This window comes from Artemia sp. Qi Xiang Cuo, chromosome 7 (genome assembly GCF_049724085.1).
Source record: "Artemia sp. Qi Xiang Cuo chromosome 7, ASM4972408v1, whole genome shotgun sequence".
Classification (NCBI taxonomy): domain Eukaryota; kingdom Metazoa; phylum Arthropoda; class Branchiopoda; order Anostraca; family Artemiidae; genus Artemia; species Artemia sp. Qi Xiang Cuo.
In genome coordinates, this window is record NC_142800.1 from 34,906,304 (window position 1) to 34,924,425 (window position 18,122).

The following is an 18,122-nucleotide window of genomic DNA, read 5'->3' on the forward strand; positions in this document are numbered from 1 at the left end:
ACTTTTTATTTGATAGTTTGAATAAGAGGTGCCTAGAAATAGAAAGTCGGGTTTTTAAGATGTGGACTAGGCCTAGAGCCTCCTTTCCCTCCATAGTGCATGTTTGGGGGGGGAGATTTATAGAGAGGGGTGACAGGAGCAGATGGGTGGGGAGGGAGATACTCCTTTCCTGCTTTTAGAGAATTTTCTTTAAAAATTACCTTATTCTCACTGATGGCAACTGTCTTACAATATTTTTTCAATATTCTAATAATATGTTAAAGGTAATTATTTGGTTGAAAAAGAAAAATAAGAAGCAGAAGAAGAAGAAAAAAACGAAATGTTTTCCTACTATAGCAATTGAGGTAAATTGCTAAAGTAGCATTTTTCCAGATAAATATAAGTAGCCAGTGCCTGAGCTTATTTACCTACAAACTTAACTATCAATTGGACTACCACAAGATTAGCACACCTGTAATTCGTCTAACTGTAATCGGGAGAGCTATGAAAGCTCTATCACCAGAGCAATGACATATGAGGAGTTCTTACATACAGATTTCCAAAAGACTACCGATACTTTTTGAAGTAACTTCAACAGCTTTTCAGATACACTCGGCTTCTACAGTTCCACGATCAGTTTGCCTGTTACTTCAGTTCCCAAAGTAAATGCTAAGCCGTTATTATTTATTTTAGCGCAGATATTCTCTTTGGTTTCTTAAGTTTTTGAGCTTAGGGCCTTACACAACAAAAGCTCCCGTCATTTTACCGCTAGCTACTTCCTAAAGTCTCTGGCTGGATAATCCGATGTCCTCAGATAAGATATTCTGCTTTTGCCGTCATACCCTCGGTGCTGGCAGGGTCTGGCTTGGGGGAACTACAGGTAAAATCCTACCCGTTTATGATAGAGTAAGCACATAGAAAGGCGCCGAAAAACGTATTTATGGAGCATAGGACAGATAACTACCAAAAGCACAGCATGAAAGCATGGCACAACTATATCAAGAGTCATATAATTCTGGTTTTTGAGTTGCTGGTCAATGCTCGAGCCAGAGATAGGCAGATGTCTTGGAAAAATGGAACAGACATTCTGTACGAGAGTCGTAATTCAAATCATGAAAAAAATTTTGAGCCAATTGAATTGACGGGGGAAATTGGCACGAAAAATTAAAAGAAATTGAAACGGTGAAATGGCTAATACAGTTCCTTAAACTTACAAGTTTGGATCGCCGAAAGCATCATTGTTTCGATCAGAAAGTCTTCGGAAGTTTCAGTTTTAGCGCATTGGGTTTTCCTCGTCCCTCTCTTTCCTGTTCAATGGCTCAGTTTAGAAAAATACACTTTGAGTCGACCTTGAGCCTTGATTTCTCCTTTCAGCCTTCCATAGGAAAATGGATTTTACAAAATATAGGGGGAGGAAATTTTGATGTTTTTTCAATTTATTGAAAATACAAAAAAACGCATATCAAGGAGGCACACTTGTGCCTCTATAAAGAGGCGACCCACCACAATGTTAAGCGATTTCAGGTCCTAGAGGTCGCAGAGAGACGGCGGGAATCGAATTTTGTAGCCCAAGCTCAAACTAAGAAACTTGCAAAATTTCATCCTCCTCCGACATTATCTTCATGGGGTAAACTGGGCCGGAAGTTTCGACCCTCCCACCACAGCCCCCCTTTAACGTTGTCCGATTGGGTTGAAATATAGAAGTTAAGCTTTACTAGGGCACGGGAGCTTATCCTAGAAATTTCAGCTCAATACGATCACTCCTTCCCTGTTTTCAAAAAACCAAATATAGCCACTTAAAATTCATCATCATTTCTTTTTTTTTCTTAGCCACGCCTACAGGCCACGGTTGGCAACGGGTCCGGTTGAATGAGGACTCATTCGAAGAAGAATTCGACCTGTTAGGGCCTTTTGATATTTTCAGACCGAAAAAATTATCCCCCGAATTTACATTTACGAACAACCTCGTTTTCCTATAATAGCCCATGTTAATTTGTCCCACCCCAACCCCCCTTTAACGTTGTTCGATCGGGATGAAATTTAGAGGACAAGCTTTCCTGGGGCCTGGAAGCTTATCCTCGAAATTTCAGCTCAATCTAATCACTCCTTCTCTGTTTTCCAAAACCAAATATCAAGTTTTGTGGGAATTTGCTTGCGTCGAAAATAGCTTCCATTTACTAAATAACAATTACTATTGTGTCTGTATAGTCCAGCGATTGATACTCCAGATTGTCAGGCGGAAAACCCGGGTTCGATTCAGCATCAGAGTAAATCTTTTATATACTGAATTTAAACTTTAAAAAGAAACTCAGTTTCTTTTTTAAATTATTTGAAAAAAATTACATTTTCTAAAGAGTTAAAGAGGCTGAGTTACAAGGTCGGCCCTTAAAACGTACAGGGATTAGGAGGCACAGGTGGGGGGCTGTTAAAGAGGCTGAGTCACAAGCTCGAACCTTAAAACGTACAGGGATTAGGAGGCACCCTGTACGACGTGATTTTAGTATTCAGGAATTAAAAGCCTTAACACAAGAATGTTCAAGAGCGGGGGTTTGGGGGGCGGCAGCCCCCAACTTTAATTCCTGACACGATCAGCTAACAGTTAGTCAAGCAATAATAAGTAATAAACTGTACAAAAACGTGCAGAAATTATTTGAAAAAAACTACGTTTTCTAAAGAGTTAAATAGGCTGAGTTACAAGGTCGAACCTTAAAACGTACAGGAATTAGGAGGCACAGTTGGGGGGCTACCGCCCCCAAACCCCCGCTTTCGCAGCCTTTAAATATAAAAAAAATTCTTTAAACTGAAAGTAAGGAGCGACATTAAAACTTAAAACGAACAGAAATTATTCCGTATATGAAAGAGGCTGTGCCCTCCTCAACGCCTCGCTCTTTACGCTAAAGTTTGACTTTCTCACAACTCTTTTTTTAAACAATAAAAACTTTAGCGTAAAGAGCGAGGCGTTGAGGAGGGCACAGCCTCTTTCATATGCGGAATAATTTCTGTTCGTTTTAAGTTTTAATGTCGCTCCTTACTTTCAGTTTAAAGAATTTTTTTATATTTAAAGGCTGCGAAAGCGGGGGTTTGGGGGGCGGTATCCCCCCAACTGTGCCTCCTAATCCCTGTACGTTTTAAGGTTCGACCTTGTAACTCAGCCTCTTTAACTCTTTAGAAAACGTAGTTTTTTTCAAATAATTTCAATGAAAACACACAAAAAATAATGTTTCTCGAAATCTAAGGAGGAGGAATTCTAGATGGGAGGTCTTCTGAATGACAGCAACAGTCTTTTGATGCCATCCCGCCACCCTAAATGACAACAAGATTTTTAATCTTCAATTGACCGATTCATTGGCGGAATTTAGGGGAGCTTCACGGAAAACATCGACTTCTACGAATTTCGATTTTTAAGCAAGCTAGAATCATTTTCTTAAGTAATGTCATAATTTTGGCTCACTGAATAGACATAGTTGAAACTGAGGAATCCTACGATATAGTATTCTGTCTTTTATGAGTATAAGAGCTGAAACAGGCTTGTCACAAAATTGGATGCTTTACAGGGAACATAAGGCTTATGATGTGCTATAGTGTAAGAAAATCTAAATTGTATTTTCAAATGGAATATACATTGCTACAATAAACACAATAAACAAAGGCATGGTCAGAATTTCCACGTTTACTCCAAATTTTTCTACGAAATGACAGACCTGAAGGGATTTTTTTTTGCTCCCCGTATGTTTAGGTGAAATGATTGGCCTGGTGAGGAGAAGCATGTGCAAAAGGAATTTTTTTTTAGGGGAAGGGGGTAGCTACCCAGCTAATATAGAGAGGCAAATTTAACCTTTTGTGTAAAAAGTTGGCTTTATACTTACATTTGAGGTATTTTTTTTTTAACAGTCCATTGAGTTTTCCAAGGGAGACACTCTCAGCCCTTATATCCTTACCAAAATTATTTCCTAACCAATGCATCTTATGCCAAATAGCTGTTTTGTATAAAGAATTTCAGAAAATTAATGGGAAAGCGTGGAGATCATGAAATTTTAGGAAGTCTGCATCCAAGAAATCAAAATAGCTTCTTGGGGGACCTGTAATCAATTTAACGTAGCTATTCCGTTTGATTTCACAGAAGAAACAGCGTAGGAGCCACGCAAAACGCCAAATATCTGGAAGTTCGAATTTGCGTCTAAGACATCTGTGTTGATTGACTTGACTTGGTCGGTAAACATGCAAGATACAGCCTTAGCCGGTTAGTCAAGCTACGGTTGGGATATCAAGGCCTGTGGGATACCTGCTAAAGCTGGGCTTAGATATCAACAAAGACATACAGATGCAGGCTGCTGTAGGATTTCCTTCCAGAGCTATACTCCCTTAAACAAAATGGAAGTGAAGAAAGGGAAGCTCCAATATACGGATTCTTCAGCCAAAGAGAGAACAAGGTTTTTATAGCTTCTTAAACGTTTCGAATTTGACTGAAATATTGAAGAAGAAACCAGGGTAATTCACAGGGCATTACATAAATAAGTTTGGAAAAGAAATACGATTGGCAATGGGTAAAACAAGTCAAATAAGGCTCTCTTCTATTAGAATCTTCTACTAATAAGTATTTTTGAAACCACAGGGTTCCATCAAAGCCAACATTAGCAATGCTTCAAATTCCTCTACCACTTTGAATGTAATAAAATGCCATTGACAAGCTCTAGCCAGCTGTCTTCCAAGTAGGCTTCATGATGGCTTTCACGAAGAAGCCTAACAAATAATCTAAATAACCATGACCTATTCCCTGATTTGAAGACATAGATTTGTAGACGTGCCAGCGGATCTTCGCCTTCCTGCGTAAGTAGTAGAAACACAATTGCTGCCGCCAAATGAAACATTAAATTAACCTAATAATAGTACTTAATACTTAGAAAATCAGTCATTGAGAAACAAGACTTAACACTTGAAAAAAACAATTAAATGAAACATTACATTTACTTTCTGCAGGGATTTTTTTTTTTTTTTTTTTTTTTTTTTTTTTTTTTTTTTTAGTTAACAAAATTTACAGATACCTCGCTATTCTTCTGTAATTTTTTAATGGCCATACCTATAAAAAACAGTTTTCTGACTTGAAAATGTCCAAATATTTTATCACCCCCCCCCCCTCATGTCCAAATATATAGCCCAAATTATATATTTGCCATCTATTCTGTCACTTGTCTTGGTCTTGTCTCATACTACGATTAAATAAAAAAAAAACAAGTTTTTTTTTTAACTGAAAGTAAGGAACGACGTTATAACTTAAAACAAACATAAATTATTCCGTGTATGAAGGGGGCTGTCCCCTCCTCATCACCTCGCTCGTTACGCTAAAGTTTTTTATGGTTTAAAAAAAAATAGAGGTGTGAGAAAGTCAAACTTTAGCGTAAAGAGCGAGGCGTTGAGGAGGGGACGGCCCCTTTCATATACGGAATAATTTCTGTTCGTTTTAAGTTTTAATTTCGTTCCTTACTTTCAGTTAAAAAAAACTTTTTTTTTTAATTTAGTTTTTGAACGTTTTTGAATTAATGCAGGTTTTAATTTTGGCTCACCGTACATGAATAATAAAAAAAAATTGAATATTAATTTTCCTTTTATTTGGTTAAATTTCTTTCTCGAAACCTGTTTAATTTTATTTAGGAACGTTTTTATTAGGAATAAATATACGTAACTTACGAATTAACTTACCTAACGAACCTCTATATTCTTCTATTTTTAATACGTATATTAGAGGGTTCACCCCCTAGTCAATACCTTGCTCTTTAAGCTAAAGTTTGAATTTTGTTCCAATTCTTTAAAAATGACCCCTTAATCACAAATGCCGTTAATTAGAATAAATAGCTCATATGAAAGTACTAACTAATCTTTGGCTTAAAGAGCAAGGTATTGACTAGGGGATGAACCCAATCATATACGTAATGTTTTCTGTCGTTTTAAGTTTTGATGTTGCTCCTTACTTTCAGTTAAAAAACTTGTTTTTTTATATATAATTTCTGATCTTTATTTAAAAAATGCTGGTAAATCCGGCGCCCCCTTCATAGCAATGTCTCTTCTCCCATGAAAACTTCAATTCATGGTAAGATCCTCCCACATAAGCCCCTATCCACTCCCCCCCCCCACTACCAGAAAAAATCCCCTCTGAAAACGTATGTATACTTCCCAATAACCAATACTATAGGCTATGTTAACATTGGATAAAGTTCATAACTTTCAGCCCTCCCCCTGGGGACTTCGGGGGATTAAATCATCCTAAAAGACATAGTTATCATATTTTCGACCCTGCTGAACAAAATGGCTATCTCAAAATTTTGATCGGGTGACTTTGGAAAAAAATGAGCGTGGGAGGGGGCCTAGTTGCCTCCATTTTGTTTGGTCACTTAAAAAGGGCACTAGAACTTTTAATTTCCGTTCGAATGAGCCCTCCTACGATATTCTAGGACCACTGGGTCAATACGATCACCCCTGGGAAAAAAAACAAACACGCATCCGTGATCTTTCTTCTGGCAAAAAATGCAAAATTCCACATTTTTGTAGATAGTGGCTTGAAACACCCGCAGTAGGGTTCTCTGATATGCTGAATATGATGGTGTGATTTTCATTAAGGTTCTATGAATTTTAGGGGGTCTTTCTCCCTTTTTTTGAAAATCAGCCAAATTTTCTCAGGCGCGTAACTTTTGATAGGTAGGACTAAACTTGATGAAACTTATATATTTGAAATCAGTATTAAAATTTGATTCTTTTGATGTATCTATTGGCATCAAAAATCCGTTTTCTACAGTTTCGGTTACCATTGAGCCGGATCGCTTCTTACTTACAGTTCGTTACCACGAACTGTTTGATGAAAGAAACTAACCAAGAAACCGGTTTGTGGTCAAGTTTTACACAGCGTAAACTTGAGTGAGCGGCGCATAATACACAACTACCAAAATTCCTTCCCCCTACGGAAATAAAAAAAAAAAACTCAAATAAAATTCTCGAATTTCGAAAGCCTTATTTTCCACGGGGGGGGGGGTATTTTCCGCGTGGGGGTATTTTCCGTGGGGAGGTATTTTTCGGGGTGGGGGTATTTTCCAAGGAGGGTATTTTCCGGGGGGTATTTTCCGCGGAGGGGGGTATTTTCCGGGGGGGGGGTATTTTTCCGAGGGGGGGAATCCCGAGGGGGTATTTTCCGGTGGGGGGTATTTTACGGGAAAGTGATCGCCGGAGGGGTAAACACCGGCCACCCATGTGGACACCTCTTATGGGACAACCCTTGGGGAATATCGTAAAGGGCTGATAAATAGTTTTACAGACTATGTCAAGTGATGCAAAAAAAAAAAAAAAACTACTAATATTTTGATATGATGAAATTAGAGATTTTTTTTTGCTTGAGAAGTAATTTATGTGTGTTCCTACTGATTGTCTCCTTTGCTAGTTTAACATTTATGGATTCATTAAGGATTAATTATTGTACATATTTTATATTTTAACATATACCTTAATGGGTTTTTTTTAGTGTATTCCTCGTTTGCATAAAAAAAACACTGATAGAAAAGTCAGAAAAAAGAGGGAACACTTCCCTTTTCCTGAAAATTTTAAATTTTAAGCACAAGACGTGTCAGATATAAGATCATGAAATGAATAAAGGAACTTTATGATATTTATTTATATATATATATATATATATATATATATATATATATATATATATATATATATATATATATATATATATATATATATATATATATATATATATATATATATATATATATATATATATATATATATATATATATATATATATATATATATATATATATATATATATATATATATATATATATATATATATATATATATATATATATATATATATATATATATATATATATATATATATATGTATGTGTGTGTTTTTGTGTGGGTGTGTGTGTTGTTTGTTGTTTGTGGGGGTGTGTGATGTTGTGTGTGTGTGTTTGTGTGTGTGTGTGTGTGTGTGTGTGTGTGTGTGTGTGTGTGTGTGTGTGTGTGTGTGTGTGTGTGTGTGTGTGTGTGTGTGTGTGTGTGTGTGTGTGTGTGTGTATGTGTGTGTGTGTGTGTGTGTGTGTGTGTGTGTGTGTGTGTGTGTGTGTGTGTGTGTGTGTGTGTGTGTGTGTGTGTGTGTGTGTGTGTGTGTGTGTGTGCTTTTTTCCAGGATTTGGAATTCTGGATAGGTTCCTTTTCTACAGCTTATAAGTCGTATCTGTAACTACAACATACTGTGGAAATTTGATTTTCTATCTCAAAGTGCGAACATCCTTTTCTTTTTGCCCATGGAACTCCAAAAATATTGGAAGACTAACGTTTCAAAATATGAAATAATTATGAAACTAAAATATTTCAATCGCCATTGAAATCCTGAGAACATTTCCATCTGCTGACCTTGTCTATATTTTTCCCGGCCCAAAATCCTAATTCTGTCCGCATACAATAACATAGACTTTATATTTCATCGATGCATGACTGACGGCGAAACTTTACGGAAAAATATTTCTCTAGAATGGAAAAAGCAGCGATAAGTAAATGAAAGAAAGAATGAATTTATTAACAATGTGAAAACCATTAAAAAAGTTGTTGACAAATTCAAATTTAAGACATTTTCCCTGCTATTTAAACGGGGTATGCTTTTTGCTTTTCCAGAAAACATAGAATTTAGCATAGTACTACTTTCCTTTTGTCTAAAAATAAACAGCTAATGAAAGGGGAAAAGGCACATGATCTACAAACTTCTCACGGTTTTTAATCAAAGCGCTAATTACAGAGTGAGCTTTGCCAGGACAATAGATTTTAAAAAAGGAGGTTTTAAACAAAGAGTAATTTGATAAATCGAAAATTGGAGATATGAGATGACGAAAGCTGTGACATCTATCTTTAAAAAGTTTATGTTAACGTAAGTGAGAAGATGTATTTAAGGAGCCATCTTGTTTTAATATCCGAGGCTAAGGTGCATTCACAGAGGAGATCCAGGCCTTGTCCACCCAAAAGAGAAGTGATTGTAAATACGCATTTAAAAAAAATGGACAGAAAAATAGATCTACAGTCGTTATCAACCTGATTTTTTTATTCTTTTTTAGAATATCCTTGTAACTTTCTATAGTTGTCAAGTTATACCTATTTTTGTGGTTCAGTTAAATTTGCTAGATACAAAAATGAATTTGTAACGGCTTGGTTAATAAATATGCCGATGACTCCTGTATTTAGTTAAGTTAATTACTTGGTTAAGTTAATTAACTTAATTTTAAAAGTTAATAAGAAGACCTGCAAGAGGAGATTAATTGAAAGATCCAATTCTAATTTATTAGTTGTCATTAGTGTTTTGTCATTTATTTCAACATTTCCTGAAAGTTTCAACTAAATGCCAATATTTACATAAAATACTACTAATATGAATAAGAATAGATCCTAAAACAGGCCTAATTGAGGTCTCTAGGACAGAGTGATTGTTAATAGCTTGTATTTGTTATGCATAATATGTCATTTATTTAAAAAATTCCTCTATCTTTCTCTAATAACTTTCCTCGCACAACAACACTAACATAGTTGTTTCTCTCCTACTTTTCAAACCTTTAATTACCTTAGAAATATCTAAATTCGCCATTTTACATACCATTGCAGACTATTAAGTTTCAATGATATATCTCCTTTCCGCTAATCATTGTTTTTTACAGTGTCAGCGTGAAAGGTCTTCGAGCTAAGTACTATCACATCACGTTCTCACCCATATAAATATAACCCTTTCTGTATACCCGCACCTAGGTCGGAATTCTACCCTTCAAATCAGGCTCAAAGGATTGAAATAAAAAATTCAAAAGCATCTCCTAAGTGCAAAAAATGCAACCCTTCCCTATTAACATACGGAAGAAGCTATTCATTAAGCTAGTTGTGTGAGCACAAAAACTTTTTTTCAATCAGATCAATTTGCATATGGGTAGTCGGGAGTGATCAAATTCCAACCCGCTAGAAAACAGTAGCGGCTTGGATTCTGCCGTGTGCTCTTAATAAGCTGGTTTCTTGGAACTCCTCGCTAATGTAAGTAGGCTAATTTTTCATTGGATTTCATAGGCTATATTGATTAAAAAACCAACATATGTTACTTAATAGGTTAAATCAGTGGTTCCAAACTGATTTTGGGCCATGCCCCACAAGGGCGGATCCAGGAATAGAGCGGTCTCAATATTTATTTTTTTATTTTTATCTCGCGTTTTTTTGGCTCTTCCCTATTGACGAAACTTCGAATTGCGTTGCTACTCCTCAACAAAAACAGAAAAAGAAGAAAAAAAAATATTACTAAAATATTACCATACATTTAATTTTAAACTCAGATGTATTTCTAGTGGGGCATATTTTTCACAATATTTACACAGATTAGGGTGGGAATTCCTATTCTTAATTCCACGGAGGCTTGAGTTCCACCAGGGAATAGGGGCAATTGCTACCAGGAGCTTTTTATTCGCCAAGATTTAAGCTGGAACTTCTCATGTTGCTTTTTATACATTTTTAGTCTCGTTTTGTCTCTTAGGTTTTACTTCTGTTTTTATTAAATGTTGTTTAACTATATCAGCAACAATTAAAGTAATATTTAATTAACCTTGGGGAGAGCAATTTATTAGATTTTGGGATTGGAAGTTTTTCAAGAAGTGGAATTAAAATCAAGGAAATTTCACTGTTTCTATAGAACTACTCTATAGAACAATTTTTAAAAACCATAATGTTCTGTTTCTATTTTTATATAGCTATTATTAAGCATTATTTTGAATCAGAATTCAAGATGACAGTAGATTTTTTTCTATTTTAAAATATATCGATGGTCACTCGAACTTCTGAGCAACAATAAAATATAAACAGAAAAAGGCATTGGACATTTATTAGCATACCGACAGGTATTAGCATAACAATAAACTATTTACAAAAATTGAAGCATGCGCTCTTGGCAATCGAAAATTTTTGAATTTGCTTCATTTATGGACCTCCACTCTGTTTGTCCTTCTTTTCCAAAGTAACTAAGTAAGCTAGTTCCGTCCCATTTTGTTCATGACATCCCAAATTTTCGAACAATATGCAACTACAAGAATTGCACGATATGTATTTTGTACCGACATCTTTTTCAGCTGAAGACTAGGATCGAATCCCAAATAAAACCCCAATTATTTCCAAAACCAAATTAATCCCAAATTAAACCCCAATTAATCTCAAAACCTAATTAATCCCAAATTAAACCCCAATTAATCCCAAAGCCAAATTAATCCCAAATTAAACAGAAGGTATAGGCCTTCCTTCCATTATAACACGTGTTCTCAACTTAAATTAATTTTCCTTTTTTCTGGTTAGATATTATACATTATTGTAAATTAAAACATACTTTAGACAAATCATAATTAACAAAAGGGCTACAGGGTCATTTAATCGCTAAATTAATGATTTTTAAATTCAAATTTAAAGCAGCTATTTTTACTAACGCAGAACCCTTTGCGCGCCTCGAGTCCCCTGAAATTGTCTCCCGAAATTCAAGTCCCTGAAAATATTCCCTCTGAAACCTGCATTTTTTTTTTTTAATTTGTAGTTATGAGCTATAAGTAGAGTGACTCGTGCTGTAAAAGCTGGATTTACAGCAACCTTAGCTGTAAAGTGTTGAAAAGGTCAATTTTTGCTAACAACATATTCATCATTAGAAATAGACTTTAATGGTCTGTCTTTATGAAAAAATTGTAGAGTTTCAAGTCAACCATTAATTGATACGAGATTTAGGAAATTTGTCAAATTTAATATAATAGGGGGAAAACCCAAAGGAAGTGGAGTGACCTTGATGAAAATTGTACCATCAAAATAAAAATATTAGATAAACTTAATATAAAGGTTGTAAGCCCCTGTGTACAAATTGCAATTATTTTTTACAGAAACATTAAAAACGTGGACGCGTATTTATTTGTTTTTTGTTTTTCATGACGGATCGTATTAAATAGTTGTCCAAAATAATCAGGAAAGGGCGTAATTTCGAGCGTAATTTGAATGTCTTAGTTCCCTTTTTAAGCAGCAAAAGAGATCGCCCCACATCAAAGATGCGTTTTGCGCTATTTTGAGGCGTAAATCAACGAATTTGGCAGGAAGAACGCTAAGACACAATCGAATGGAAGTTCTGTGAATACCAACCGACTTAAAGTTATTGGAATTGGGAAGCTATGTTTTCAGACGTTCAGTTTCAGAGACTAAAATTCTGGGCAGCGGTTCATTTTTTTCCGAAAGATGCATATAAAATAAACGGTTAATTTAGACATTTATTTTAAAGCTTCATTTAACTGAATGTATCAGTTTAAGGCTTCTGAGTTGGGGCTTCATAGAAATATTTACATTTACACATAGCTATATATCAAGTAAAACTAAGGGCGCACCCAGGATTTTTGCTCGGGGGAGGGGTGTCAATAAAGAAAACTTTAAAAACCCATAAAAACTTTGTTTATATTCAATTTTTTACATTTTTACGAGTCGGGCAAAAATTGCAGAGGGGTTAAGACCCACCCCCTAAACCCCCACACCCTGGATACGACCTTCATTAAATCGGTACTTCTGAAGTCTAACGGCGGCAATTCTGTTGGTTTTCAAGTTTTTCCTAATGAAAATACAAAAAAAAAGTATTTTCAACAAACATACCAAAAACGATACATTTTTAAATCAATGGGGGGATTTAAGGGGCTAATAAATCCCCCTCCTATTGATGGGCCCATTTAAACCATCAACTAGCTATATTTGTTACACTCAAAAAGTAATTCCAGTAAAACACTATTAAAACTTTAGCGTAAAGAGCGGGGGTTAAGGATAGAGGGCAAACCCTTTTTAAACAGGATAATTAATGTCATTTTAAGTTTCAATGTCACCTTTCACTTTCGTTTGAAAAAAAAATTGTCGTTTTTATTGTATTATAATAAATGGGAATCGTCTTTATAATTGGGGCTACAAGAATGGGAGGAAAATTCAGTAAGGTGCTAATAACCGCTGCACTCTTTTCTCCTAGGAGGGGTAAACTGCAAACCCACGATGTATGGACGGGAAACCTGGGCATTTACCCCCCCCCCCCTGTTCGACGACTAAAAATATGCAAAGAGGACAAATTTTGCATTATAAGGACAAATACAATGTTTTTCTAAAATACAATTATTCTCATTCTGAAACAATTGCGTCTCAAATGAAAAACAATAATTATCATGTAATGATTATCGGAGCCATTGGAATGAAAGTTTTTTACTTGTAAAAGTAAAAAATTTAAAGTATTTAATTTTGTAGTCCGAAAGATATGGGCAACATCTTTTGCCTACACTTTTTTTTCTAGTGTGATGTTTAATTAACTATCCTAAATTAAAGTTGATAATGTTGAAAGAGATAACAATATATATATATATATATATATATATATATATATATATTTTATATATATATATATATATATATATATATATATATATATATATATATATATATATATATATATATATATATATATATATATATATATATATATATATATATATATATATATATATATATATATATATATATATATATATTTATATATATATATATATATATATATATATATATATATATATATATATATATATATATATATATATATATATATATATATATATATATATATATATATATATATATATATATATATATATATATATATATATATATATATATATATATATATATATATATATATATATATATATATATATATATATATATATATATATATATATATATATATATATATATATATATATATATATATATATATATATATATATATATATATACATACTGGGAGCTATATATATACTGGGTACTATATATAGTACTGGGAGCCCGGCATTTGGCACGCGGAATGCTTCTATATATAGAGATTCTCACTGTCACTTGTCTTCTAAACGCAGACAATTTGAGCCTTTTCTTGATGTCATGACGTCCCAATGGACCTTAAATTAGAGTGGGACCTTTGTATAATTACATTTTTTTTAATTGGACCTTTAACTGTTGCCTCGGCTTGTCTTTTGTCATAATGAAAGCCATATTACCGAACATTTGTTTCTTTCAACTGTTCAGGTAGTGGGACAAAAAATTCTTTTTTTTCAAATGATTTATCTAGTTCAGGTTTTTGATTTTACAAGGTATGGAAGGCATTGACGACCATCTTTGTTTCTTTTGCCTTGACTTGTCTTTTGTCATTATGAAAGACATATCGACGAACCCTTGTTTCCTTTAGTTGTTCAGGTGGTGGGACAAAAACTTCTTTTTCTTCCAACAATTTATCCAGTCTGTATTTTTCATTTTCAAATGTATTGCAGGTATTGATGACCTTATCCATTTCAAAATCCAAAACTCGATCATCATCGCTATCATTATCAATTTGTTTGCTTAGTCACACCTCGGCTTATCTTTCGTTATTATGAAATACATATCGCCAAACCTTTGTTTTTTTTAACAAAGGTATGGTAGTCATTGATCACCTTATCCATGTCAAAATCCCAAACCCAATCATCATCGCTATCATTTTCAATTTTGACACGTTTTGATTCTCACTGTCCAGGCTGATTTTCATTTACTCGCTGCTCTTCATTTTCATTTTTGACTCGCTCACTTCTTCTTTGTCGCATGTCTTCTAACTGTGTGTGTCTTTGCTCTTCATTTTCATTTTTGACATGTTAGCTCAGATTTTGGTTCCAAAGAATCATCATTTATAGTAACTGCAACTGTAAATTTTCGTTTTTTGGGCCCACCAACAGACAATATATTATATAAATAACTGTTGCGTTGGAAACTCAATAATCTTATATGATATCATAAGAAATGTTTATATGATGTACTAACATAGTACATGGCGTCATTTGCAAAAACCAGAATGCAGGCTCTTAACGATTTTATTCAGACTTCCGACCTAAACCTGAAAAAAAATTCAGGCTCGTAACGATTTTTCTGACTTCTGATCTTTTCCCGAAAAAATATGGAGCCATTTTCGATAAACAGAATAAATATATACATACACAATTATTAATCACATATAAATATAGTGTATATTTTATTTTTTGTAAGTTATCCCAGTATTGCTTGTCAGGTAAATGCCCCACTTATATTGCAAATTTTTTTTTGTTACTGACGACTAAGCTCCATTATAATGCCTCTTTGAATGTCCCTATCTTCGTATAATTCTAGCGATCATAAATTTTTTTGAACTCTTAAACCTAGATCCCCTAATGTAATAAACGTTGAAACCACCAACAAACACTGTAAGCTTTCGCATCCTAAAAAGTACCATTTTGCATTCAATAATCCCATGTCTTGGGGGAAGGATCACGGAAGATCCCTTGATAGTCCTACCAAATTTCGTTGTATATCCCTCGGTCAATATGTCACAAACAGGGTTTGGACAGGGAATGGTCCTTTCACAATGGTTAGGGAGAAAATCATTTGAAATCGATAAATAATGGGATACTAAACTAGATGGGACTAGGGAAATAAAGAGATATTTCTTGAAAAGAGGTTTTAGTATCTTATTTTAAATTGACATGTTTCTAATTTCAAACTGTACAAGAGACACAAGTAAATATAGCCATAAATAAATGCTTTTTCCTGCGTGTCCTAAATGCCATTATATAAAACGAAACGAGTATGGAAAGCCCATAAGAGAGGAGAGTTAAGCGTTTTTCTTATGGAATTAATAAAAAAAACTTTTTGCACAAAATAATTTTAAAAAAAAAAATTAAAAAACTCCATTAAACCAACAATGAACAAAAATAGAACCAAATAATCTACCAAGCATAGAACTACCACAAATCAGTATTAATAAATAAATGAAGCCCAAAACAAACAGAAATTAAAATAAGTAAAACTCAAAACGAGCAGAAATTAATCTGAGTAGGGTTCTAAACCCTATGCTTTCTAAAAGCCAGCATTAATTTGTACTTTACTGAAACACATTCAAATAAATTTACTGAAAAAAATGTTATTAATGATGTAGAAAAATGATATTTGCTGATATTTATTCCTTAAAATCTTAATTAATTTTTGGCTTCTTAAAGTTATAAAAGTGAAAACATTTAAAAGAATTTTTTTCGGTAAAGTCCAAATTATATTCTGGCTTTTAGAAAGCATAAGGTTTAGAACCCTACTCAGATTAATTTCTGCTCGTTTTGAGTTTAGCTTATTTTAATTTCTGTTAGTTTTGGGGTTTCGTATATCTATTGATACCGGTTTGTGGTAGTTGTATGCTTGGTAGATTATTTGATTCGATTTTTTTTTGTTGATTTTTGGTTTAGTGGAATTCTTTACTTTTTTTTGAAAAACTTATTTTGTGCAAAAAAAAATTGATTCATTTCTGTTCGTTTTATATTGACATAGTTTTTTTTAGGGAGAAAGACTGAGCCTCTTCTGAAATTAAACAACCTTCCCTTCCATAAAAACCTTTAATACCCCCTGGGCATAATTTACAACCCTTGCTTCTAGTCTCTAGGGTTTGTTTCAACTCCAAAAGCCTTGTTATATAATATTTAGACTATTTTGAACAGAATGGCTATCTCAAAATTTCTATTAGACGCATTTCGGGACAATATGGCGTGTGTGTAGGGAGAGAGGGTAGCTGCCCTCTGATCACGTTGACTCTTAAAAAGGACACTAGAGCGTCTGATTACCAATCCAATGAGCCCCCTTTGAAGTTTATGCAACCAGACTTTCTATAAAAAAAAAAAAAACTTTATGTCTCCAGGGCATAACATACAACCCTTGACCTGAGGGCTGGGGGGATTTGTTATTCTCAAAAACATAATTTCCAGACCTTTATGATAGGCTTAACAAAATGGCTATATCGAAATTTTGATTGGAAGTGTCCGAGGAAATAATTGGCGTGGAGGGAGACATTTGCCCTCTGATCTCTTTCGACTAATAAAAAAGGCACTTGTCTCCCAATTTCCAATCAAATGAGCCCTTTTTGTAGCTTCTACCACAAAAATTTCTAAAAAAAACGTCAAATGACCCAAAGGGATAACTTACGACCCTTGTCCTGAGGGTTCTGGGGGGAGGTTTGTCATCCTCAAAGACATAACTTCAGACCTTTCAACTACCTTGAACAAAATGGCCATACCAAAATGTTGATCGGAAATGTTTGGGGAAATGACAGGTGGGGGGGGGGAGGATTCTCCTTCAGATTACTTTCTACTATTAAAAAGGGCAATAGCCCTCTCAATTTCCAATCGAAAGAGCCCTTTTTAAGGTTATTATGACAACACTTTCTATATGACATTATACGCCGCCAGGGCATAACTTAAAATCTTAGCTCCGAGTGATGTGGGGGTATGTCACAATCAAAGACATAATTTCCAGACCCTTCAAATACGCTCACCAAAATGGCCATATCAAAATGTTGATCAGAAGTGTTTGGGGAAATTATGGGTATGGGGGGGGGGCATTCGCCTTCCGATCGCTTTTGACTATTAAAAAGGGCACCAGCCCTCTCAATTTCCAATTGAATGAACCCCTTTTTGAAGTTTCGACGACAACGCCTTCTATAGAAACCTTATATGCCCCCAGGGCAAAACTTACAACCCTTGCCCTGAGGGCTGTGGGGGAGGGAGGTTGTAATCCTCAAAGATATAATTTCCATAATTTTCAACTATGTCAAACAAAATGGCTATCTCAAAATTTTGATTGGATGTGTTTGGGGGAAAGGTGGGCGTGAGAGGGGGGTTAGTTGCCCTCCAACCGCTTTCGACTGATAAAAAGAGCAATAGCCCTTTGAAGTTCCAATCGAATGAGCCCTTTTTGACGAAATGTACTTCTTCTAATATACTTTGAAATTGTGTGTTACAAAGAAGAAAAAACTTTAAAACAGGTATCAAAATTTATTTACTTGCATTCTTGTTACGTCTTTGCTAGTCGGAAAGAAATTTTGGGGGGAGGGGTCAAAATCCCCTAAGAACCCGCACCCACCCTCAGATACGGCCCTGATCCATAGTAATATATATTCTTTTTATCGACGGGTGCAGACACTAGAAGGATTTGAAACTTAAAACATGCATCAAAAATTATTTTATGTGCGTTTTTGTTACGTTTTTACAAGTCGA

At 34.5% G+C, this 18,122-nt stretch overlaps 1 long non-coding RNA gene across 1 annotated transcript in view; it reads left to right on the plus strand.

Annotated features, from left to right (window-relative positions):
* Positions 1-10,025: 10,025 nt before the first annotated feature.
* The window catches only part of LOC148950200 (uncharacterized), a 72,586-nt gene continuing 64,489 nt past the window's right edge, over positions 10,026-18,122 (plus strand). Inside the window, exon 1 of the long non-coding RNA XR_016141957.1 lies at positions 10,026-10,038. This is a non-coding gene — a long non-coding RNA (uncharacterized LOC148950200). The remainder of the gene's footprint in view (positions 10,039-18,122) is intronic.